The following is a 26,434-nucleotide window of genomic DNA, read 5'->3' as shown; positions in this document are numbered from 1 at the left end:
CACGGGTCTGGACGAATGCGTGGGGGGGGGGGGGTGCTGATTCATTCACAGCATCTATATAAACTGAGCATAGTAACAGGAAGTTGCCCATGCAACTGGGATCCACCTTGCTCTTGACCAGTGATGGGCAACCTGCAGCCTGCGGGTTGCACGTGGCCCGTCAGGGTAATCCGCTGGCGGACCGCGAGACGGTTTGTCTACATTGGCCCGGGAATGGTGAACCGCAGCCACTGGGAGCTGCGGGTGGACGTGCAAATGTAAACAAAATGTCTTGTGGCCCGCCAGCTGATGACCGTGATGGGCCACAGGTTGCCCACTACTGCTCTGGACTGTGTGACTTGTGCTTTCTGCTCCTGCTCCTCCAATTGGACTTCCTGGTATCTTGACTCTAGTTAATGATTTGTGGTTCTGATCTCAAGTTTGTCTCCTTCTTCTGATCTCCTGGAAACCTGGACCCTACCTACCTCCAGACACTTGATTTTTGGTTTGCCCTCTGCATGTCTCTGGTTCTGATTTCCTGGTACAGTAACTCCTCACTTAAAGTCGTCCTGGTTAAAGTTGTTTCGTTGTTACATTGCTGATCAATTAGAGAACATGCTCGTTTAAAGTTGTGTAGTGCTCCCTTCTAACATCCTTTGGCAGCCGCCTGCTTTGTCCACTGCTTGCAGGAAGTGCAGCCTGTTGCAGCTAGCTGGTGGGGGCTTGGAACCAGGGTGGACCTGCAGCCCCCCTATCAGCTCCCCGCTCCCCTAAGTTCCCTGCGCAGCAGCTGTCTGCAGTTCAGCTGTGTCCCTCCCCCCACTGCCATGTGCTGCTCCCGCCCTCTGCCTTGGAGCTGCTCCCCGAGACTCCTGCTTGCTGTGCAGGGGAGGGGAAGTGAAGGGGGAACTAATGTCAGGGTGTCCCTCTCCCCCCTGCTCCCACACCCCACTTACCCCTTCTCCATATAGAGCAGGGTGGGGACACAGATGGAGAGAGCCTGGGACAGCAGCTGCTGTCTCAACTTCCTGATCCACTTAAAAAGACAATGCATTTAAAAGTGGGTCAGCTTACTTAAAGGGGCAATGTGCATCTTTCTCTCTCTCCCACACACAAGGTGTATGTCTGTCTGTCTGCTCTGCTATCTCCCCCCCCCCCCTCCATTCTTGCTGCCTTGTAGAATGTGAGGCTACATTAAGAACAATGTATTAACCCTTGAGGGCTCAGCCGAGTGCTAGTTCATCATTTAGCACAGGGGTTCTCAAACTGGGGGTCGGAACCCCTCAGGGGGTCATGAGGTTATTACTTGGGGGGTCGCGAGCTGTCAGCCTCCACCTCAAATCCTGCTTTGCCTCCAGCATTTATAATGGTGTTAAATATATAAAAAAGTATTTTTAATTTATATGAGGGGGGTCGCACTCAGAGGCTTCCTATGTGAAAGGGGTCACCAGTACAAAAGTCTGAGAACCACTGATTTAGCAGCAAGGCGTTCCCTGGGAAATATCCCACTCTCTTCCACCCTCTAACTTCCCCACCTCAACCAAGCTTCACAATCATCATAGCTGTTAACAGTATTCAATTGTTTAAAATGTATACTGTGTGTGTGTGTTTGTGTGTGTATATATACACACACACTGTATACATTTATATTATAATTTTTTTTGTCTGGTGAAAAACATTTCCCTGGAACCTAACCCCCCCATTTACATTAATTCTTATGGGGAAATTGGATTCACTTAACATCGTTTCGCTTAAAGTCGCATTTTTCAGGAACATAACTACAACATTAAGTGAGGAGTTACTGTATCTGACCCAGCCTGACTCCGGCTATGATAGGGGGGAGGGATAGCTCAGTGGCTTGAGCACTGGTCTGCTAAACCCAGAGTTGTGCATTCAATCCTTGAGGCAACCACTTAGGGATCTGAGGCAAAAATCAGTACTTGGTCTTGCTACTGAAGGCAGCAGGCTGGACTCAATGACCCTTTGGTGTCCCTTCCAGTTCTATGAGATAGGTATATCTCCATAATTTAATTTAAATGATCAGACCACCCACATCTCAGTCATGACATTCCCCTCAGCGTAGAAAACAAAATCAGTATCTCTCATCTTGTCCTTGACCCCACCGATCTCCCTTCCTCTCAATCATCTAAGCAACTTAATTATTATTAGTTTGTATTGCAGTAGCACCCAGGAGTCCAGTGACTGACAAGGATGGTCCCTGTCCCCAAAAGCTTATAGGCTAAGTATAGAATGGCCATTTACAACTCTTGCCTTAAACACCACTCCTCCAATTCCCTCCCAGATCCCTTTCCCTAGGCTTCTGCTCATGTACACCAGTGAAGTTACAAGGAATTAGATCCAATCATTTCACACAGACCATAAAGTTCCATATATGCCTAGGCAGTGTTATCAGATGGCAATAACTTCTGGCCATTACTTACCACAGCCTGGATTTGATGAATACCTTTGTAACAGGGGAGACACCCCACTTGAGCATCTCTTGCTGCTAAACATGGTACTGCAGGCCTTTTCCTCCTCCTGGCATCCTTTGTAGGTTGTAAGCCTTGCTTCATGTGTCTTCAGTGGCTTTAAGCCTTCTGTAGCCTACCCTTCCAGCTAAGTCACAAAGTTCAAAACAAACCCCTTCCAGTTTGGAAAAGAATCAACAAACCCAGCTCCAGGCCTTTTAAATTTAATGTAACTTCCCAGCAAGCCTAGTACCTTTTTCAGTGTTTACCCAACTTCACTGGTGGGGGAACCCAGGCCCACTCATCCAGGTTCCAAGCCCTGGATCCTACAAACAGAAGCCATACCAGTTATTTCAATTAATTGCTGCTATTTCCCTGGGCCTCTTCCCACCTGACTTCATAATCTTCACCCCTTACTTTAGGGTTCCCAGGTTCTCTCTCTCTCAGCTTAAGCAAATGCCTCCAGAACCAAACTCTAGCTATCCCTCAATCACCTTTGGCTACAGCAGGGTACCCTTTCTTAACCAGTCTTAGCCAGAAACTGACCTGTTACCCCCTGCAGTTCCTTTTATCTGAGCCTGCAGCACTCTAATTGGCTGCTTCTGAAAGGCTTCTCTAGGCAGGCCTGGAGGACCCACCAGCACTGCTCCTTTCCTAGGGTAGGGTGTAATAGGTCCGTGGGGCCTTCAGCAGGGGGCCACAATGGGCCTGATAGGCTGTATCACAAGCTCTAACAGCACCATGACCCACCTACCCGTCCTTTATTTAGCTAGATTTTTTTTCTAATTTCTATATCATATTACAGAGAAAGTAGATATATCCAGTCATAGAAGCAGCTGTGTGAATATTCATGGAGGCCTATAAAACTGCATAACAAGCTATAGCCATAAACCCAGGTACCTCTGATGCTGAAACCAGGTGCAATGCTAACAAGCTGCAGGTGTAGACATGAAGCAATTAACTGAGAGTCCCTTGATCATGGTTCAGCATTCATCCCAAATGCACTTGCGGATCTGTCATATATTTTGGTAATTTCCCTTTTAATTGGTTCACAGTTTTCAATGAGCAGCCATCATTTTTACCTAGCCACGGAGAAGTTCCTGTCTTTGCCTTTGACGTACAGAAGATTTATCCACAACAAAAGGGAACATAAGCCTGACAAACATAGGGTAAGCCAGACATTTAAGAGCAAAATTCTGCATGAGGATGCAGAAAGGGAAACAGGTGCAGTGGGGATTGAAGAAGCAGAACGCCTGCCCCCGGAAGACAAAATGTGTGGGGCAGGGGTGAGGATGAGGTGATATGACATCCGCATCAAGCTGAAGTTCCTGTGACCCTTCAGGCGGATTCCATATAGACAAATCTGAGGAGAGGAGTTCAGGACTGATCTTCATGCCATCGTTCCTCAGATTTCAGTTTACAAATGTGAAATCCCTAACCAAGTTGAGATTAGAGGATATTAATAAGCAACTAAATATGGCATTTGTTTCCATTACAAATATGTCACCCTGGTTCCCCCTTGTTAAAAAGACTCAAGGGTATGCCAAATATTTAGACAATTGTCCAATAACAAATTGAGGTCCTTTACAGCTCTCTGTTTTCAGTCCATGAAGTCAGTTTAGTTAGAAGGCTGGTACACTGGCACTGAGAAACGTAACTGCCTCTTTCCATGCAGCTCTGGGCAGATGGCAGATCTACCCCATTATTCATTATATTGCAGTTTGTATTGCCACTTGAGGTCAAAGTGGCTTTCCATGTTTTTGTCCCAGATGCCTTTTGCTATGACTTCTCAGTTAGGCTCTGACAATGTACCTGTAATCCTAGCGGTTCCCCTATTTGCATGGTCAGCCACTAAAATAAGGAAAAGGCAGGCGGCACAGTGATTCTATATAGTTTAATGAGTTTATGGACTTTTTTTATTTGCTTATATATGTATTTAAATATTTTAGAATTCTGGATTTAGTTTTAAGTCTTATTGTACTATCTTTTCATTTTGGCTCTTTGGCCTATGGCTAAATCGCTATTAATAATCTTGATTTAGCATCATTCCATAGGAAAGTTGAGGGAATTTTCTAATCTCAGCATTAACTCACACTCTGTGTCTGAGAGCATGTTTTGAGCTGGATGCCTGCCTGGTGGCATTCTTATGTTTCCTTCACGGGGATATATAAGGGCAATATTATCACCACCAACTTCTTATCCTGCAGCTGCAGAACTTATAGTTCCTCACTCCCATCTCTGCTCCCACCCAACTTTCCTGTGTGTAATTGCACCTCTACAGGGAAGTCTGATTGTTCTGGTGCCCCGAAGAACAGGAACCCAGGCATACCACAGAAAGACTGTGCCTGAATATGGAAATCCCAGCCTTCTACAATGTCCCAAGATCGGTGGGATGCTCTCTGCCCATTCCATAAAAAGACTTTCAAGGTATAAGGAAAGTAGAGGGTCAAAGGATTCCTCTCACTCACTTCCTGAAATCAATGGGGTTTCACATGTTCAAATGAGAACAGAAGTTGATCCACTGTGTTTTATGGCATGCCACTCTTCTATAGGTTTCTCTATGTTGTCTGGTTTCAGAGTAGCAGCCGTGTTAGTCTGTATCCGTAAAAAGAACAGGAGTACTTGTGGCACCTTAGAGACTAACAAATTTATTAGAGCATAAGCTTTCGTGGACTACAGTCCACTTCTTCGGATGCATACGAAGAAGTGGGCTGTAGTCCACGAAAGCTTATGCTCTAATAAATTTGTTAGTCTCTAAGGTGCCACAAGTACTCCTGTTCTTTCTATGTTGTCTGTTTATCCTATCAACAAGCTTTGAATATACTATGCACTCAGAAGCCTTTGATATAATTTAAATGGACATCACAGACACAACCCTGAATATAATGAGCATTTTTCCCCTGACCAATATGCAGAAATTGGTAATGGTCACTTCCAATACAGCTGATCTACTTAAATTGCTGCATTGATATAAGGCAGCCAAAGTAACTTCTCCGAGTTTTAGGTTTCCCAGTTGTATCATGTCTTAGGATTTATTTTCTTTGTAAATTATTAGCTTCCACTTCAAGACTCAGGGCCAGTTCCTCTGCTGGTGAACATCACTGTAGGTCTAATTAAATCAATGGAAGGCCACTGATCTACATCAGCAGAAGGGTGGGGCCTGAGAATTTGTGGTCTTAAACTGAAAATGCCTATGAAAATCTAGTGTGTGTGATTCTTCTGAAGCCATCTTTAACTTTTGCTTGCATATGAGCTATCAAAAACCGACATGTGATCTGTTTGAGTTTTTGTTCATGGAATCTTCCATGGTTCTTCTTCTATGACTGTTTCCACTGGCTAAAGAGTATGCACAAAATACACTCATCTGAGAAAAGACAACTTTCCATAAATAGTTTTGTGAGATGGATGTTGAATATTGATAAACAAGAGACGATAAAAAACAAGACATGCATATAAAGTCTTAGGGGAAAATCACAGTAAAAGTTATTTTCAGATACATATTTTTTCCCCTGCGGTTAATATTAGATTCAGTTGATGAAGCAATCACACTTGTCTAAGGTGTCACCATAGAAACAATGAATATAAATTGAAAATATATTTTTTATAAAGCAAAGATTATCACATTTTTATTTCAAATGATGGTAACAAATTCTTTGTGTTTCATCTTTTCAGGGCTTTTATTGTAAAATGTAAAAGTCATTCTATTGACAGATGTCTCTTTCAGTTGAAAATGTCTGTGCATGTGTATGCAGTGTCAGGTGTCTGCTAGTGATTTTTCATAGATTCATAGATTCTAGGACTGGAAGGGACCTCGAGAGGTCATCGAGTCCAGTCCCCTGCCCGCATGGCAGGACCAAATACTGTCTAGACCATCCCTGATAGACATTTATCTAACCTACTCTTTGTAGCAGTCTCCAAAACATTTCTGCCATTTAGACATATTAGAAGTGTTTAACAAGCAGAACAATGTAGGGCAAAAATTAAAAATAGAGATTTTTCCAAACATTAATACTGATTTATAGGGGTCAGTATTAAATACCATAGTGGACAGAGTCGATTGATTCCCCAACGCCTAATATCACAGGACACAGGAGAAGTCTTATGGTAGGAATAGATAACTATAGGGTGACCAGATGTCCCGAATTTATAGGGACAGTCCCGATATACTGGGCTTTTTCTTATACGGGCACCTATTACCCCCCACACTCTGTCCCAAATGTTCATACTTGCTGTCTGGTCACCCTAATTAACTAGTATTTAGGAGACCTTGATTCTACTTCCATTACTTCTGTGTTAGGGTAATTCCGTCCCATGAGAAAACACCCCAAAAGACGCTATTTGTAATGGTTCCTGCAAGATAGAGGCCCTGGGATAATGCAGAATTCACAGAGGGAGAAGTGCCTTGACCCTGTATTTACTAGGAGTCCCAATCCCCGAGATCAGCGGAGGCAGGAGCCATTTCCCTATTTAGCTACAGCCTCCCTAAGGTTGCTCTGATTGCTCCTCGCCCCTAGCTACGCAGATCCAGTAGGTGTCACTCTGCCAGAAGCTGGATTTTTAGCTGCTCAAAAACCAGTGATGAAGGTGGTGAAGAGGGAGTTAGTGAAGCTTTGAGCTTTATGGATTTCTACACAAACATCCAAGAGCTGAGCAGGGATGGTGCAGCATTTGGTCCTCCACACCTTTTCTCAGCTAAACCCCAAGCTAAAGCTCCTTCTATGCACAACCCCAGTGGAGGACTTCTGAGTCTTGCTGGGGGTATGAGGCAGTGGAAATGACATTGCCCCCAGCTTCACTGGATGGGGGGGTGGGGGGGTGGCAGATAGGCACTCAGAAGAGAACCTCTATGAGCCTAAGTAAAGGGTGTTCAGAGCTGTTTTCAGGAGCATTTGCAGTGCACAACAAAAACTTTATTGACCCTACAAATTTATGAACAATGTTACATTCTTATATTAACTCTATAAGTATGTTCCCATATACATAGCTATGTCTTATATATATACCTCCAGTGACACAGGACACTCAGGATGTTTCTGGATATGCTTGGCAGAATTCTATCTATCTATCTATCTATCTATCTAATCATTTGATGGGTAATAGTGTTTATTTGTAAGTATTTTTTCTGATTTTTATTGATTGAAATTTCCACAGTTCCAGGAAATTCAGGGGTCTGGGGGGAGCGGGCAGGACAGTCAGACAATGATTATTTAATGACACCAGACATTGAGATTCAAAAATTACAGCTACCGAAATGGTGGGTCTCCTTCATCTCCACTAATGCCAGCATTGCAACATGTTTTATTCACATTAAAATGAGACTCTAATAAGTTCTTAAGCAGCATTTTTCTTACTTTGCCTATCTATAAATTTTTATTATTGAGGGAAATATTCATTCATCACTTTTTGTCTTTATGGTGGAATTGACATTTATTGACAAAAATTGAATCCTTCCAAGCCTACTTATGAACAAGTTACAGCGCTGATTCTTGCTCCTCTGGGGTGATACACTTTTGCCAAGAAGTTTGGATCAAACTGATAAAACCTCAAAACATACCTAAGTATTTGGGGCAGGGATGATCTTTTGTTTCCATGTCTATACAGTGCCTAGCACAATAGAGTCCTTGTCTGTGACAGTTTTCAAATATCAATTATAATTAGAAATCAAGTAACAGTTTATTCCAGCCAGATGTTCAAGATGTCACTCAGCAACGAAGCAAAACTTTATGGATGTGAGCTCAGTCTCTCTCTCTGCTAAATGCTGCCAAGGCCAGATTCATGCAAGAGATAACTGAAAAAAACTTTGTCAAATGAATGACAGTTGTAATGGTTATTTACAACACTTTGCTTTAAAATTCAAATGAATCGTTCTAGAGATAATTTCTGATTTTTGATATTCATTCTGAACTGCTATTTCATAAATATTCACTTGTGGTGCAACCTACATATGTACCCATTTTCTATAAATATTGGGCAAGTATCTCTGGAATTCTTTTTTAGAATCTGAAAGTAGATAAATCATGCTTAGAAAGGCTGATTGGGAATTTAAACAACAACATCAACCCTAAATTACCACTTCTCATGAATTGGGCCAAGGATATCTACACATTTATACGTACTGGACTAGATTGTGTCTTTAGGCCCAGCACTGAGGAAGGGGCTCTCTGCCCATTTACAGTCACAGCATCAGATATGCAGACCTTTCTTTCACCCACAGACAGGCCTTACAGCCACCCCATCACCACACCATACCCCACCTGTGCATGTCTATTTTATAACCAGGGCACAATCTAGCTCATTATTAGTAAGTACTTTTCCTATATTGTGTGGACTAAGGGCTAGATTCACAAAGCGGCGTAGACGTTGTAAGGCCTAACTCCTAAGTGCCTCACCACTCAGTGGGAATCACAGCCCCAAGTTAGGCGCCAGGCTGCGGTGCCTCAGAAAGGAATCTCAAAGCCAGCTGAAGCTGAGTGGGGGGCCACCTAAGCTGGCCAGGGTGAAATACAGATTGCAATATTGTCTCCTTGTACTCCTCAGCTGTTTCCAGCTGTTGTCTCTTGGCTTATACTTAAACCATAAGCTATTTAGGGTATGGGATGTCTTTTTGTTATGTGTTTGCACAGCACCTAGTACAATGAACTCGTGGTCCATGACGGAGGTGGCTCGGTGCTACTAATAACACTACTAATAAACCATAAGAATGACTTTGTTTCCATTCCTATTTCCCCCCATGTCTCTCCAAAACCACTTGCAACTCATCTCATGTGGCAAAGAAAGGCTGTTAAATAATTAACCCTTAGCCAGGTCATTTCTGATTAGAGCTGGGAGTACTTTATCCAAACTTGCATCTAGAGTCATTTCAGCTCCTATAATTTCGCTGTGACTCTCCTAATCAATGTTTACTAACAAAGGAAACTAGTATCACTGCAGGGGCATGGACTATTTGCTTTTTCTGATTAAACAAAAATGATACTGATCACATCTGCAGCTTTACTGGAGATGTCACAGGGAACTATTGCTGTGTTTAATAAATTGGTTAAAGTAATCCCTAGAGGCTTTTTTCCTCCTTTTCTTCAACTTATATCACCAAGACCCAAAATCATTAATAATACATTAGATATTTAATTAAAGATTTTTTTATTACCTCATGAATGAATTTAAAATGTAAACCACTGATTAAAACAAGGAAAATGGGACTTGGCCAACTAGATGAAAAAATTTATCATTGAAGGGACGATTAATGAGCTAGCCATGTCCTGCATCGACAATATAATTTTAACAGGGAGTTAGCATGTTAAAAATGAACAGTATATGAACAGAATCTGAATTATCATCATTAAAACAATACACCAGGTATAATTAGTATTTTATGAACATCATGATAGCTTCAGTTCTCTTATGGGCAGATTGTATCCAGTGTTACTTCTCCAGAATCTATGTGAACTGCATGTTTTGATCCATTAATGAAATGACACATTATACATGCATCATAGATTCATGGATTTTGAGGGACAATTATAATCATCTACCCTGTCTACCTGCATAACACAGGCCAAAGAAGTTCACCCATTAATTTCTGCATCAGGCCCGTAACTTTTTAAAAGAGATCCAGTCTTGATTTAAAGACTTGATGGAGAATCTGACACATCTGGAAGTAAATTCTTCCCATGGCTAATTACCCTCCCTTACAAATGAGTCATTTCTAGTCTGAATTTTCTTAGCTTCAGCTTCCAGCCATTGGATCTCATTGTGCTTTTTTTTTTTCTTTACTAGATTAAAGGGCCCACTACTTTCAGAAATGTCTTCCCCATTGAGATACTTATAGATTGTTATCAAGCCATCTCTTAACTTTCACTTGGATAAAATAAGCAGATTGAGCTTCTTAAGTTGCTTACTATAAGGCAGGTTTTCCAGAACGTGAATCATTCTTGGATCTCTTTTTTGAACTCTCTTTAATTTTTCAACATCTTTTTGAAATATGGACACCAGAAATGAGCACAGTACTTCAGTAATGGTGTCATTAATACTGTGCAACAAGGTAATTCCACCTCCCTACTTGACCATTTACGTTGGTTATGTTAGATAAGACCTAATAACTTTTTCTCAGCTGTTTTTTTAGTTCCCAAGAATTTAAAGAAACATTAGTGTTTATTCCAATTTGGTTACTCTTTATGACGTGCTATATTTGAGAATGCATAACTGTTTTTATTACAACCCATAGTTTTCAATTACCAAGATCTTTATGAAACGTTCAACTTCCTAACATTTTCTGTGGCTGATCCCTGCCGGAGTTGATTTTTTTCCCCCCTGGTATATTTGAGTAAACAAAATTATTCAGCCATCCTTGAGCAAGAAGAAATTGAAAGAAATAAACTTTTCCCAGTATAATCATATAATATGTAATTTGTTTTGAACAGTCCCATATGCAAATCAACTGTGGATTAAAATATGTAGTTTAGTATAGTGTTAACCCTCACTGAGATTCAAAATATTTCCTTGTTCCAAGGGGGGGAAAAACTGTCTCAAGCAGTAGAGCTTATAAATCTCTACAGTGCTGCTTTTTCATTACCTTTAATCTATTTTTATTTGTGTATACACGTCTTTATACTGATTTGAGGTTTCTTTAAAAAAAACAACTAGGAAATACCATATAAAAATAATGTTATTACAACATTTTGGCCAGGCAGTGAAACTCTCGGAAGTCAGAAATTGGGAAACCTACAAATATGTGGCAGATATGTTTTGGTCCTTGTTACCCAGGAGGTCAGACTAGATGATCATCATGGTCCCTTTTAGCCTTAAAATCTACAACATATACAAATGTAATGCACAACTTTATCTCTGCCTCCTTGTGCATAGGCCCTGTGCTGCAAACTTTGATTATGAGCATATACGTTTTCTCAGTTAATAAAATGCAATATTGCACCTTTTTTTTTCTACAACATTAGAAAGAAATATGTAGCTTCATGAAGAATTGAGCACTCATGAATTCTAATCCCATTCTCGCCCTGATTCATCAGCTTTCCTTGGGAACACACTTCAGATCTCTGTGCTTCTTTGCACAATAGTAATAGTACTTGCTTACCCATCACACACGCTGAGAGAAACCCATGCTGGCACAGCAGAACTCTCTGTTGAACCATAGTGGCCCACAGAGAGCGGTTTATGAACCTGCTACAGTGGCTGAGCTAAGGAGCCTGAGTTCTTTATCTCAAGCAGTGACAGTTCTTGTTTTTAAATCCAGAGGCCAGGCTTCAATCCCTTCTGCCAAGAGCACATCCAGGGGCTGTTTTACATGAGGATTAATATATGTAAAGTACTTGGAGGTCCTTGGGGGGAGTACTTTAGAAGTACATCATAATGCAATGCTGGAAACTGAAGCTGGTGAAGAATGCAGGATCCCATTTGTTAAGCAATGTATCTCCATGGCAGAACCTGACAGAAGGACTTTGGAATCTGCATCAGCTGCCTGTTGTTTCTGGGTGGAGTTTCATGTGTCACCTCTATCCCCATGTCACAGAACCATAGCTTCAGTGGGGGCGCTTGAGCTGCAGCCACTTCCCAGAGAGAGTGAGGGATATTTTCCATGAGGCGCCCTCAGCTTTACAACCTGCTCCTCCCACTTCCTTTTTGGTCCAATGTAATCCAAACTTTGCTGACATTTAGGGCCTACAGTAAGGCCTATCTCTTTGTGCAGATATATAGGAAAGAACAGATGTGATATTAGCTGATATTTGTGGTAAGAGGGGTGTATCATTTAGGCTTTCAGGTCTCAAGTTAATTATTCACAGTGTTTTGCTGGGAGGAGTGGCTCCTGGTCTATTTTTTAAGTTAGGGTTACCATATCTAGCAAATAAAAAAAGAGGACCCTCCACGGGCCCTGGCCCCACCCATTTCCCCACCCCCAGTCCCGCCCCAACTCCGCCCCCTCCTCCCTCCCACTCCCAGCCACGCGGAAAGGGCTGCCCGAGCGCTACCGGCTTCACGGTTTGCCGGGCAGCCCCCAGACCCTGCGCCCCCGGCCAGCGCTTCCCCAGCGCAGCTGGAGCCCGGGAGGGGAAGCGCCCAGCCGGGGGCGCAGGGTCTGGAGGCTGCCCGGCAAACTGTGAAGCTGGTAGCGCTTGGGCTTCGGGCAGCCCCCTTGCATCCGGACCCTGCGCCCCCAGCCGGGCACTTCCCCTCCCGGGCTCCGGCAGCGCAGGGTCCAGAGGTATGGGGGCTGCCCAAAGCCCATAGCGCTCGGCTCTTAAACAGAGCCAAAGAGTCGGGGAGGAGCAGAGCCGCCACTGCTGGAGGCTCTGCTCCTCCCCTGACTCTTCGGCTCTGTTTAAGAGCCGAGCTGCCCCAGCACTACCGGCTTCGGGCAGCCCCCATGCCTCCGGACCCTGCGCCACCGGAGCCCGGGAGGGGAAGTGCCCGGCCGGCGGCTGGGGTCCGGAGGCAAGGGGGCTGCCTGAAGCCCATAGCGCTCGGGCAGCTCGGCTCTTAAACAGAGCCGAAGAGTCAGGGGAGGAGCAGAGCCGCCATTTTCCTGGACATGTTCGGCTTTTTGGCAATTCCCCCCGGACGGGGGTTTGAGTGCCGAAAAGCCGGACATGTCCGGGAAAAAGAGGACGTATGGTAACCCTATTTAAGTGCTATATTCTTAATTCATGGCAAGGAGTCCTTGAGCCCAGAGCAGGCACTGTCTTATACATGTTTTATAAATCCAAATAAAAAAATACATAAATGCTGTATATCCCAGACAAACAAGAAATTTATTTCTATAAGAAGTGCTCAGTAAACTGTATTTAGGGAACACACTGCAGATGAAGTGTAACAAAGACTGATAGTAAAAAATATTCTTTTATGGGAGTTTAGAATTAGATTCCAGCATTGGCGCTTTCAGTAGCTCAACAACACTCTCAGTGGTAATTTGTTAGTACATCTTATGCCAGTGCTCTATTCCTACTTACCACATACAGTTCAATACTCATCACCTAGAAAAACACACATGAGCCTGATCCAACCCTGTGTTACTTCAGTTTTTCATCAGTTGACTGCTCTTAAAATCAATTGTGTTCACTGGTGTGCAAAACTGGAGCAATGCAATGGTGACTCAATCCCATATATTTTAATGTCATGTTATGGAAAACTTTAGTCTACTTGTAGCCATCTATTTTGAAATACATTAATAATTTTAAACCAGTATCATGCAAGACTCATCCTGTTAACATGATGGATACCATCTTGGCCAACACACCAGATATGGGTTAATACTCTTTGACCTAGTCCTCTTTGAAACAGGACTAGATCAAAACCCATTAATGAACTTTTAATGCATGTCAGCAGGGTCCACATGGACAGTTAGTGTGCAGCAGACTAGGAGAGGGTAGTTTCACAGACCCCTCCCCCCCCCCCAGTTTGCTGTAAACTAAATGTTTGTGTACACAAGCCCTAAATATCAATTCTGCATCAGATCAAATTCTTATTCATTACAGAAGTACACACACTGTTAAAAAAGCACACGAGAAATTACTGTAAAGTTCAAAGTATTAATATTCACCATTAGGCTCATCCTCACAGCCAAACTGCTTTTGCAGATCCTCATTGTATTCCACCTCATCTACTGCAACCTTTTTGGTCACACAAACATACACACATTGCCCACCTCCAGTTCATATAAATGCAACATCCAAAGTCATCTTCCGGGCTTGTCCATTTGATTACAGGGCTGCCCTCTTTGAATCCCTTCACTGGGTCTCCATCTGCTCTCTCACCTTTAAATAACAGTTCACTTCCTTCAAGCCTCTACATAACGTTGCTATTCTCTACACATTCTCCCTTGTCAAGCTTCTCATCACACCTTGCCTACCTCTGCTCCATCAGCATTCAAGAACTGGTTGTTCCTCATTGACCCCTATACATGGTATAGCCTCCTTGAACTCTTCTGAATGACCCCTATTACCCTGCTCACTTTTAATTCCCTTGCAAGAACCCACTTCTGCCATGAGTCTTTTAATTTGTATAGAAAATGTCCTTGTTTCACTTCCCTGACTTCTGTCTACTTACCTCTCCATCAGTCAATTGGCTATGAGCTCCTCTGGGCAGGACTGCCCCTTCTTGAATGTCTGCAAAGTGTCATAGCACATTCTGGGCACTTCCATAAAACAAATAATAAAGAATAATATGCAGCACTACACCTGGGGGGGGGGGGAATCTGATGCTTATTGTTAATGTTTACCTCATAAATGTCTGCAAAGTGTCATAGCACATTCTGGGCACTTCCATAAAACAAATAATAAAGAATAATATGCAGCACTACACCTGGGGGGGAATCTGATGCTTATTGTTGATGTTTACCTCATAAGTTGGAGCTTAAACCTCTCCAACACATCATCAGTGATCTACAACCCATCCTGGACAATGATCCCTCACTTTCACAGACCTTGGGAGGCAGGCCAGTCCTCGCCCACAGACAACCCACCAACCTTAAACATATTCTCACCAGCAACCACACACTGCACCATAACAACTCTAACTCAGGAACCAACCCATGCAACAAACCTCGATGCCAACTCTGCCCACATATCTACACCAGCAACACCATCACAGGACCTAACCAGATCAGCTACAACATCACTGGCTCATTCACCTGCACGTCCACCAATGTTATATATGCCATCATATGCCAGCAATGCCCTTCTGCCATGTACATTGGCCAAACTGGACAGTCACTACGCAAGAGGATAACTGGACACAAGTCAGATATCAGGCAATATACAAAAACCTGTAGGAGAACACTTCAACCTCCCTGGCCACACAATAGCAGATGTAAAGGTAGCCATCTTACAGCAAAAAAACTTCAGGACCAGACTCCAAAGAGAAACTGCTGAGCTCCAGTTCATTTGCAAATTTGACACCATCAGATCAGGATTAAACAAAGACTGCGAATGGCTATCCAACTACAGAAGCAGTTTCTCCTCCCTTGGTGTTCACACCTCAACTTCTAGCAGAGCACCTCACTCTCCCTGATTGAACTAACCTCGTTATCTCCATACTGATTTATACCTGCCTTTGGAGATTTCCATTACTTGCATCTGAAGAAGTGAGGTTCTTACCCATGAAAGCTTATGCTCCCAATACTTCTGTTAGTCTTAAAGGTGCCACAGGACTCTCTGTTGCTTTTTACGATTCGGACTAACACGGCTACCCCTCTGATACTTGACCTCATAAACAGCACATCAAAGAGTCACATAAGAACCATGCAATTTAAAAGGCATAACAAATAGGACCTGCAGGTGTGATTTAAGTTTTTCAATGAAAAAAAAATCTGTTATTCATGAATAATCCATTCAACATAAATAATCTGTTACAAGGAAGAAGCAAACAAATTGTGCTTTATCCAAGAATGGGTTGGCCTTTGATTATTTCACCTTCTGCCCTTCTTGATTGTGTGACAGAGGGAAGCATTCCTGGAAACTTAGCAAAAGAAGATTAATGAGGATGAAAGCATATGGAGTATTTAAATGCAGCCTGATATATTTGAGATAGGGTGGGACCTACCTCCTTGATACCCCAGGAACTGTAGATGTAGAAAGACATCATCTGGAAGAGTACAGAAAGACTTTTGCTAGCCTTTCAAATTTCTCCCAATCCATAATTGAAACTTTAGCTGATCGTTTTGCCCAGCTTCTGGGAAATCAGGGCAAGCCTGAGTGATTAAACTGCAGAGAAGACCCTTAATAACTTGCCTTTAGCTTTTCCCTAGACTGGTATATTCGAAGCCACTATATAGGAACTTTGTGTGTAGTGCTATTTCCAACATTAACGAATTAATCAGAGAGGAAGTTTTTGATACTGCAGTTGTTAAATTGCAAGCCAGAGGACTTATCTATCTCGTGTAATCAATCCACAGACTCCCCTGGCCAGACAAGCTAAATTGAATGTACTAATGCTAGGCTGCCTAACTTATTAAAAAGACTAAGATGTCCCATTTGCATCCTAGGTTTTTTATTCTTCTATAAAAAAAATGTACTAGTGCATCTGTTCATCTTTGTAATATACTCTCTGGGCAAGGAAACAGAGAGAGTACCTGAATTAAATAAAGCCGGCTAGGAAGAACATTTGTTTTTATTACAAATATCCTACCTATGAGGGATAGAGGTTGTGGCTATTTTTCTAAATCTCATTTCATTTATTTATTTTGCTCATGATCAGTATCATTTCAAATAATTCTCCAAGTGTTGATCATTGTGAGGATAGGGGATGGGGGGATGAGAGTTAAATGAAATACACAGGTAGGTAAACCTATTTGTGATCCGTTCAAATAGAAACTCCATATCAGAATGCGTCCGTTGCTAATAGATGGGGCGAGGGGACTTCTGATACATTTTTCATTGACCTTTGACTGTAACTTGTCATACATTCTACCTCCTCTATACCCAGATTGAAATCTGCTAGCATTTACCTTGGGGTGCTGCAGAGTTTCACTGACTTCATTGGGAGTCTGTGTAGGTGCAGAGGTCTGTGTTAGTATAACCCACACGCTTCCTGGGTATGGTGCTCCGTCCCATGTAGTGGCACTGAGACCACTTAGAGAGAGATTAATGAGTCTGCTCTACAGCCTTAGCTAATAGCCACGTAGCTTTTAGCTCATGCTGTAGTGGCTCGTGCACTAAGCTCTAAAAGTCTGACCTGACCACCGGGGTCTGTTGGTGTTACACTAAAGCAGGCATCATTAAGGCCTTATGTGATCAATATTGACCCAATTAGTTAAAAACAGTTGAGGGTCATTCACAGAAAGCACCCACTCTCATATCTTTACTTAAAGGGGACAAAAATTAAATAACTGAACCACCAACAGGTGCATGTGGCTAGTGAATGTAATCATATAGCTGTATTGATACAAAGGAGACAGTATGGTCTAGTGGTTAGGATGTTGGCCTTGTTGTTGGGAGATCTGGGACAGCTGGACGTTAGGGGTATAGATATGAATATAACCCAATTAACTAAAACCTGAAATTTATAACAGATGGTGTGATAGGTAAAATAAAAGGGCATGTAATAAATAAGATGAAAGTAAGACATTATTATACAGAAACGAAAATGTTCAAAGGGAGATTTCAAGAAGAAAATTTATATTAGGAGAACAGTTAACTATGTCTGTATAAAGGGAATATATTTTGCATCCAAGCACGGAATCATAGAAACATAAGGCTGGAAGGGACCTCACAAGGTCATCTAGTCCACCCTCACATGCTGAGGCAGGACCAAGTGAACCTAGGCCATCCCGCACAGATGTTTGTCTAACCTGTTCTTAAAAATCTCCAGTGATGGGGATTCCACAGGCCCTCTTGGTAACATGTGCAGGAGGGAAATCGTAACAATGATTGTTTCATGGGAATCAGAACTGCACATTATTTTAAGCTGATATAGTTTTATCTTTCTAGCCTACGTAAAAAGCTGACAAATTTGTTCATTATGTGACTCTTACTCAGCCTAACCAAGAAAGCTTCTTCACAATTTATCAATTTCCAAAGGCTGTTTCCCCAGGGATTTATAACTGGAGTTGAAGTACCTTCCCATCATGTATAATTTCTCTGTCCTCAAGTTTAGAAGAGAGCAGCTGGATACAGTCACAAAAAATAATAGTACCAATAATAAGATTCTCAGTGATCCAAATCCTAATTTCAAAGGTAACCATGTCACACGCTTTCTCTCCTCTCTCTCCAGTGAAGAGGTAAAGTTGCTGTGGAAGTTCACATTTTTGTTGTAAAGCTATTTTCATTAAAGAGATCATGTTGTATGAAACAACAACCACCTACTGATTTCTTTTCTTCTTGACTGGTAATTTATTAGTATTATCCCTGCAGCCAAAACATTTGGGATATTTAGGAGAACTCATCAGCTGAAGTACAGATAATGAGTGCCTCCTGAGAGGTGCTAAGCAACCGTAGGCCCTGATCCTTCAATTTACAATGCATAAGCAGATGTCTGCACCCACATGGAGCCTTGTTGACTTCAGCAGGCCCCTGCACATGTTCAGCAGCTATCCTGTGCATCATATATTGCAGGATTGGGGTCTGTCCCATGGAGTCAGATGGCCCACATTCCCTGCAGGGACTGTTATTGACAGGACACCGGGGAACAGGGAACACAGGGAGTTAAGCTGGAAGCAACTCAGCAGCATGGACTCAGCTGTCCAAAGGGTTTAATAAAGTTCCATTTATTCAACTTAACCTGCATTCAGCATCTCTCTTTGCTAGTGAAACATGGTGGCAGCATCTTAGCTGTAAGTTCTCTGAGTAGCCAATCAGATTTGTGAAAGAAGTGTGGGTTTTATGATAAAAGCGTGACATTTGCTGGAGTCTTAGGGCATGACCAGATAAAGATTTTCAGATACAGGGCTATGACATGGTATAGCAACTCCGCACTGGGCCAATGGAACCTGACCAATCACTGTGGGCCCATGAGACCATGCCCCCTCGCCCCTGATGTGCATGCTCCAGGTGGAGGGGACAGATAAAGAAGGAAACCCAGCTCAGTCTGGGCTGGTGGAGGAGGAGGAAGGACATGTGTTGCAGGCTTCTGCAGAGGAACCTGTGACTCTCCAGGCTGTTGGGACTGGGGACATGGACTATACTATGGACAACTAGCCGACTGACTGGGACATCGAGCTGCTGCCAGCTGAGGAGTTGCCCGAGATGGGCCATGTGATAGGAATTGACCCAGGGAATGTATTAGAAGCCAGTGCATGAACCCTTAAGAAGAAATTTTCTGCCTTCCTAGGGCCCTGGGTCGGAACCCGATGGAGTAGTGTGGGCAGGGCCTTCCTTAGGTATACGCGGCTGCATTGGGCACCCGAAAAATTGAGGCACCACCCTCACTGGCTGTGGCGTGGACTCCTCTCCTCTCCGGCCCCTCCCCTGTGCTGGGCTGGCAAGCTTCTCCCTGACCTGACCCCCCAGCCCCTCCCCTCTGCCCACTCACTCTGCAGCTGGTCGGCTGAGGGCTTCAGCTCGGGCCAGGCCTCACGGGGCCAGTAGCGAAAGTTTGCATGTGAGTGAGCAGAGGGACTGGGCCAGGCAGGGCGGGCAAGGCTGGGAACATAGCGGGGGGGGATGGGGAGAGGATACCCGGGAAGGCTGGGAAGACAGCAGGGGAGCTGAGCTTGGGGGGTAGAGCTGGGAACGGGACTTGGGGGAGCGGCGGAGGAACCGGGCTTGGAGGGAACGCGCTAGGGCCTCCTGGGGAGCAGGCTGGTGGCCCCAGGGGAGAGCAGTTGTTCCTAGCAGCCCCACACTGTACCTGCACCTCTCCCCTATTCTGCCCACATGCCCTGCCCTGGCAACTCCCTTCAATCTCTCTTCTAGTCTCCTTTTCACTCCACCTCCCTCTTCTCTGAAGTTTAAGCCCAGACGCCGAGGACCTCATTGGACCCTCACCTTTCCTCTCCTCCCTTCTCCAGCAGGGATCAGCAGCAAACAGGGGCTGGGAGGAGGGAGAGGTACACACACAACCAGGCTGGGGAGGAGGGAAAGTGAAAGGAAAATAAAAGAAGCTGGCGTTTGCTTTTCCTGCCCACTCACAATATTCCTGTGTCAACAGGAGGAAATGGACACTAAAGCAAGAGGGGGAGGGGGATGTACCTGCAGCAGAAAAGCAGCAATCAGTGCTGCAGAATGCAAGGGAGGGAGCGTCCTCTTAGCTGGGGAGGAAGATGGACTCGCTCTTGACAAGGCCGGAGTAGCTGAAAACTTTTATTTAGGGAAAAGGGACATGATTTTTTTTTTCTTTTGGATCCAAGTATCTGCAGGGCTGTCTCTCGAGCTGGTAGCATTTTGAACGAAGGAGAGTACTAAACAGTGCAGAATTGAGTGGGATTTTAAAGGTCCCTTCAAGAATGCAGCACCTTCTTCCTCACCTGTGGGAAAGACCTTTAAAAACTGCCTTAAATAATCCAAAACGAGAGCCACTGCTTAGAGCTCCAGCCCCACTGTTGAGGCATTGTTGAAACTGCGTCCTGAGTTATACCCAGTACAATCCCACTGAGCTGTGTATGGCAACCAGGTGTGTAAATCAGGGCAGAAAAAAAGACTGGTCCCTGAATAGAATTCCTTTTCTTATTAAACTGCACATCCCAAGCATCTCTTTAATTTTCAGGATTAGAGGGAAATGCTCTATTTTAGAGAGAATGAGGCTTTGGCTACACTCGGGACTTCACAGCGCTGCCGCGACAGCACTGTGAAGCGTGAGTGTAGTCGCGCCACCAGTGCTGCAAGAGCGCTCTCGCAGCCCTGTATGTCCTCCACCTCTCTGAGGGGAGTAGCTTGCAGCGCTGCAGGCTCTGATTACACTGGCGCTTTACAGCGCTGTACTCGCTGCGCTCGGAGGGGGGGGGCATTTTCACACCCCTGAGCGCAGCAAGGTGCAGCACTGTACAGCGCCAGTGTAGCCAAGGCCAAAAAGGCCATTTGGGAGTCGATGGCCCAGAGCAGTGGCAGGCAAGGGCCTGGATGAGGGCTGGACTCAGCCATTGGTATCAGCTATTTCTTTTTTGTCATTCAAATGGATTTTGGGTCATGGATGACATCCCGGCCATCATGTAAAACGCTTCCCTGTGGCCTTTTGACATGCACACAGAGGTATCTCACTGCCAAGTCCCTATCCTAGGAGGGAGGGGGGGGAGGCTGCAGGGTGATCTCCCACCTCCATGCAGCCAGTGGCCTGTGCTTGCCACTGCTGTGTTGGAGCCTCCACATTTATTTATTGACAAAATTTGCAGAATTTTAAAATTTTGTGCACAGAATTTATTTTTTTGATGCTGAATTCCCTCAGGAATATGGGGTGCTGGGCAGTTGAGGGGTGTGTGTGCTGTGAGCGGGGCGCTGGGCAGTGGGGGGGGGGCTGTGGGTGGCAGATCGCTGGGCATAGGGATCTGTGGTGGAGATCTCTGGGTGAGGGGCCATTGGGCGTGAGAGTTGCTAGGTATAAGGTGGGGGATACCAGGCAGGGGGGCAGTGTGCTGGGGCATGCTGGCAGCACAGGGCTGGGGTTGGGGGCACAGGTGGGAGGGAAGTGCAGGGGTTGGGGTGAAGGCAGCACAATTAAACTGTTTTTAATAAAATGCATGTGGCAAGTTTTCCAATAGCTTGGTGGTTTAAGCGTGGGCCTGCTAAACCCAGCATTATGAGCTCAATCCTTGAGGGGGCCACCCAGGGAACTGGGGCAAAATCAGTACTTGGTTCTGCTGGTGAAGGCAGGGGGCTGGACTCAATGACCTTTTTGGGGTCCCTTCCAGTTCTAGGAGATAGGTGTTGCTAAGAGCAAGTCAGGCATGGGGCACCAATTTAATAATACTGCATAGACCCCATAAATCCTAAGGACTGCCCTGAGTGTGGGCCCAGGTTCCCCTTCCCCACACTTGCCACTAGATGTGGCTCCCAGGGGCCCTAACTAGAGACTGAGTGTTCACTTTTCCCCACCTCAGGGCTGCAGACTGTCTGTTTGCTCTGCCCTGCACAGAGGGTCAGAGGCCCTGCCACTGCTATCGTTCCACCTCAAGGGGCTCTGGGGGCTAGTGACTGGGTGTTTGGTCCGCCCTGCCGGGACCCTGGGTCACCGCTATGGAAATTGCCTGACCCAACAGGGAATCCTGACAATCGTGTGACAGGGTGTACCACCCCCAGCTTGGGCCAACAGGAGCAGCCCCACTCGACACACCAGGCGTCCCGTGACACGGGCCATTGCCCAAGCTTGCCCTGTTGTCTGTGGCAGACCTGTTTAAATTCAGACTGCATTTTTGTTACTGATGCTTTTCTGATACTGACTGTTTATGGTTTTAAACCATCCCAGTGGTATTTTTTAATGTACATTTATATTCATATTGTCTTAGGTGTCCTAAAAATGTAAGCAATGAATTGTGATGGCTTGAGAGTTTACAAAAATATTAAGAATTAACATATTCTGTAGTGTGTCACCAGGGAGTATTTACTAAAATAATTAATTATATAGCAAAATATCACACTAAGTGTACAAGTTTCTGTTCATGAACAGAAAGTTACATTTCTCATCGCTAATAATGATATTTCAGGTTGATCTATACATAAAAGAGTATTTGTTTGTCTCAAACAGATTGAAAAGGCAGCTTACGTAAACACGAGCCTAAAACAAAATAAGAAACAAGAAAGACTCTCATGGTCTTCAGTATGTTTAAACATTACATTCTGCACCACAGTGGCACAGGGCAGTGCAACTCAAAACTGCCTTGATACACTTGGATCTTGCCTCAAACCCCATTTTGCAGCCACATCATAGGAGTTTACAAAAATAATCATTGGCTTCTGGAACAGTTGTCCATAGTGGACTCCATCCATTGGTGCCCTCAGCCCAACCCATGCCATCTCATCTTTTAGGGGAAGACAGTTTAGGAGCTGGTTCAAGTCCTGACCCCAGCAGCATCCTGCTTGGTAAACAGCTCACCTACAGTGTTGAACCAATGTAACTTTGGCTGGACAAAGGGATTCTATAGCTCTCCCCTTCTGTTTGAAGGGCCACTTCCAGGCCTCATCAGTACTGTTTGTGCCACTTGCCCTATCATACAGAAGCACCAAAAAGCACTCCAGTAGAGACATAGTTCCATCAGCTCTAGATTACGGTGCAGCCAGCAAACCCATGAAAGCAGGGGTCATTTCTGCAGAAATACCTTCCAAGTGTTTTCTTTCCTCTTCCAGCAAAGGAAGACACTGTATCACAAGCAGTATAGTCATGTAACACTGATAAAGCTTTGACTTGCTTGGACCAAGAGAATAAACTATGTTATGAACAGGTATATACACCTCTACCCCGATATAACGCTGTCCTCTGGAGCCAAAAAGTCTTACCACGTTATAGGTGAAACCGCGTTATATCTAACTTGCTTTGATCCACTGGAGTGCGCAGCCCTGCCCCCCCGGAGCACTGCTTTACCGCGTTATATCTGAATTCGTGTTATATCGGGTTGCGTTATGTCGGGGTAGAGGTGTATATTTAAGTGTTGACCAATCCCACATTCAATCCACAGTTCACGTATCTGAAGCTTTTGCACATATGTAACAGCAAGGATTACCACATCTGTGTCAACTGCGTATATAAGAATTTTAGTACATCCTTGATTGAATTCTTCAGCAGCATACAGTATCATTCTGGTATCTGCTTCCTCATGATTTCATGAGGAAAGGCTAGTATTATGTTCAGGGTTGCAGCTTACATCTTGATGACCTGTGGAGATTACCTTTTTGCCTTCTACTGACAACTTTGCAATATATTTTGCAGGGAAGCTGAAGAATTCATTTTCATTGATGCACAGAAACTCTTCCCAGTTTAGTGGTAGAGGGATGTAAGGCATGGCACTCCTGGACTCCATTTCCTCTCCTATTTATGGTTTGGGCCTTGAAACTGTTAGCAATGTAAACATCCTACACTAGGTCCATCCTTCTATAATGCCACACCTGTGTCTTGAGGTATGGAATAAAAAAAAAAAACACATAGCACAGTCAAATGTACAGCTAGCAACAGTTTTCAACATGTTTGCAAGAGCTGCCCCATCAAAAAATATGACATCAGTTGCTGGAGTTGTAGCTTGCAGTTTAACATAGCACTCCAGAATAGACAGCAGATTAGATTTCTTCCAAAGGCATAGTTTCTCATCTGAGACAATGAAGGGGGTCATGCCTGATTCTCATGCTGAAAGATATCATCCAGGTGGCCATGATGTTTTTGGCAAGCTATATACATTTTTGAGAAGAGGGAGCAGTCATTTTTCAAGGAGGAGAGCTGCAATTTGGTCTCAGAGATCTCCCTTGCAGGAGGTCTGCCTCAACAAGGGGAATTCACTTCACTTGATAGGCTCTGTGAATGGCTTAATTTTCTCTTGCAGTCTCTGTTACAAATGTGGTAACTTCTGCTGCCCTATCTTCTCAACCTCCCTACCAGAGACAATGACAAGGGGGACTGCAATGTCTTTGGTGTTCAGTTTGACTAAGGCTTTGTCTACACTTACCCGGTAGTTCGGCGGCGAGCGATCGAACTTCTGGGTTCGACTTATCGCGTCTTGTCTGGACGCGATAAGTCGAACCCGGAAGTGCTCGCCGTCGACTGCGGTACTCCAGCTCGGCGAGAGGAGTACCGCGGAGTCGACGGGGGAGCCTGCCTGCCGCGTGTGGACCGAGGTAAGTTCGAACTAAGGTACTTCGAACTTCAGCTACGTTATTCACGTAGCTGAAGTTGCGTACCTTAGTTCGAATTAGGGGGTTAGTGTAGACCTGGCCTAAGTCTACACTGTCTTCTGAGAAGGGGTTGTATGATCTCAGCAAGTGCCTGGATATGTTGTACAAATGAAGCCTGGACACCTTGCACCTGCTCACTGTGCTTTGTGTTAGAACCTTTTTGGGTGGTTCCTTTCTCTGCTACTGCTTCAAATTTTCCTGTGAACCTGGCCACCTCTGGTCCTGCTATCATCCAGCACTGAAGGGTCTCTGGATTTTGTGTTAGACCAATAGATCCACCGTTCCCTTTGATTATGTTATTATTTTGTGGGTCAAGTGCAATTGCAGAGAAAACATGCTGTCTATTCCAAACAGTGAAGTCCCCCTTTAGGAAATCTCTAGCTCTGCCTGGATGCACTGTATGAAGGTTTGCCATGTCTCGGAGGTGAACCGACACACAATGAGCATAATACATACGATCAAACACAGAACCAGGGTGACAGCTTTCCAAGGAATTCAATGTAGAGAGCCAAGTTTGCCTGGTGGAGTGAAAACAAATAAGTCAATACAAGAAGCTCCAGATGAAGTGTGGTATGCCCAGAAGCAGAACACTAGGTTTTCTAGTTTTCTCTTGTCACAGCATTTATCATACCCCATGGAGACCTCATCTTCCCTGACACCTTGGGTATACTGTGTGTATGAATTCTGGAGCAAGGTTTACAGACTGCTGAGCACACCTTGTATGGATGACATGAAATAATTTCAAGAAGTAGTCAGCTGTTCCTGGGGAGACTATCTTCCATCTATCCACTATCTTCTAGTCAATCTCCAATCAGCTTTAGACTTTTCATTGCCAGATGAAGACCACCCAGCACAATGACAATGTTTTCCTCTCCACAGCCAGCAGGCCAGAGCCGCTGTATCTGTTTTGGTTTTGGTGAAAAGGGGCTGATCCACCGTAATCACGGGCATTTGGCATGGGTTTAGGTGGTGTAAAGCATTTCTTATCACATCCATACCATGAGAAATCATTGCCCCAGACATGGAGTCATCTGGAACGACAGAAGAAGCACAGTGATGGCTGGGGTGAAATCTGACTCTGACTCTTTGCTGATATGGTAAGCTGCCTAGGAAATGTCTTGAACCCCACTGTAGGTATCCAGACTTGCTCCTTCCCTTCCTTGTTCAAGCCACCTGCATTCTTCTTGCAGGGCTTGGGTAATCAGCTGGCATTCAGTCTTGATTTCAACAATTATGTCAGGGATGGGAGCATTGGTTTTCTGCAAGATCAATGGAGAGACAGTTGAGTAAATCTCAGGAAGTGATAGTCTTCACTGCTGCTGCACTCTGGGGTGGGAATTCCACAGACAACTCCCTCCATTTCAGTACTGGGATGCTGAGAAAGTGATATTCCAGTTACATGGAAGGAGTATGTTATGGTAGTATGTCACAGAGACCCCTCTACTCACCACCAGAGCATCTCCCTCTGGCCGTGTTTGGGGATTAGCTCTGCCAGCTTGATGCCCATGTCGCTCGGTTCCTTAGCTCATCATCTCTCTCTCTCTCTCTCTGTGGTCCTTTTCTTACTCCTTATGGTTTATCTTCATGGCTTAGCCCTCCAGCCAAATCCCAATAGTCGTCCCCTTCCGGGGATGCTATCAAAATCCTTCAGGCTGTCCCAGACAGTCCTTAAGTTCGCTGCCCTGGTTGAGCTAGTCACTTAGTGACTTCAATGAATGGTCCTGGACAGTCTTCAAGTTC

Source organism: Chrysemys picta, chromosome 5 (genome assembly GCF_011386835.1).
Source record: "Chrysemys picta bellii isolate R12L10 chromosome 5, ASM1138683v2, whole genome shotgun sequence".
In the NCBI taxonomy this organism is placed as follows: Eukaryota; Metazoa; Chordata; order Testudines; family Emydidae; genus Chrysemys; species Chrysemys picta.
The sequence above is the reverse complement of the archived record's forward strand: the minus strand, read 5'-3'. Positions refer to the sequence as shown.